This window comes from Gigantopelta aegis, chromosome 2, assembly GCF_016097555.1.
Source record: "Gigantopelta aegis isolate Gae_Host chromosome 2, Gae_host_genome, whole genome shotgun sequence".
Classification (NCBI taxonomy): Eukaryota; Metazoa; Mollusca; class Gastropoda; order Neomphalida; family Peltospiridae; genus Gigantopelta; species Gigantopelta aegis.
Window position 1 is genome coordinate 5,284,519 of NC_054700.1, and position 789 is coordinate 5,285,307.

Here is a 789-nt window from a genome sequence, read left to right on the forward strand (position 1 = left end):
TAGCAGAGCGTGGTTTCGATCCACGGACCTCTGGGTTATGGGCCCAGCACGCTTCCACTGCGCCACTCTGCTTGACATAAAACGTCTAGACAAATCGATAACATATTGATGAATTTTCTGATGCAATAATTTTCATTCTCTCCCATTAGCATTCGCTATATTTCGTTTTTGTTCGGAAATACAGCAGTTTTCTTGTAGTGTTCCAAATGTGATGACTGACTGATCTCTCCTTTTTACACAGAACAGTTAATATAATAACGTTTCCTTTTAAAGGTTATGGTTGGTTTTCAAAAAGGGGGGGGGGGCGGACCCCTGGACCCCCCACCTGGATCCGCTACTGCAATACATATCTACCACTGTACAGAATAGATGTGTTCCACCAAGAAAGTATTAATATTTTATTCATACATGTAAAAGTCAACCACAGGCGTACGGGCTTCCATTTTTGTAGGTGGGCAGGTCGATTTTTGCCAGATATAATCAAAAAGTGCCCGAATCTGGATTACAGTGTTTATTCATATTAGCATTACTACCAGCAAGTTATATATGGTTACAAATGAATCGCCACGCATGGTTACATGAAGTACACCTAATATTGTTGGTAGAATGATAGAAATACATGGTGAAAAGTGTTCAGGCCAGCTCAATTTGCCCGAATTTTTCTATTGTTTTTGCCCGAATTTGAGGATTTTCTCCAGGACTGGGCGGGGGTGTGGGGTGTGGGGTGTGGGGTGTGATGCTGTTAACTCTAGTACGCGTATGCAATCAACAGTATTCGAACCCCTCTCC

At 42.3% G+C, this 789-nt stretch overlaps 1 non-coding gene across 1 annotated transcript; it reads right to left on the reverse strand.

Annotated features, from left to right (window-relative positions):
* On the reverse strand, positions 1-72 carry Trnam-cau. The gene has a single exon. It is a non-coding gene; the product is annotated as a tRNA-Met (tRNA).
* Between the last annotated feature and the right edge of the window lie 717 nt (positions 73-789).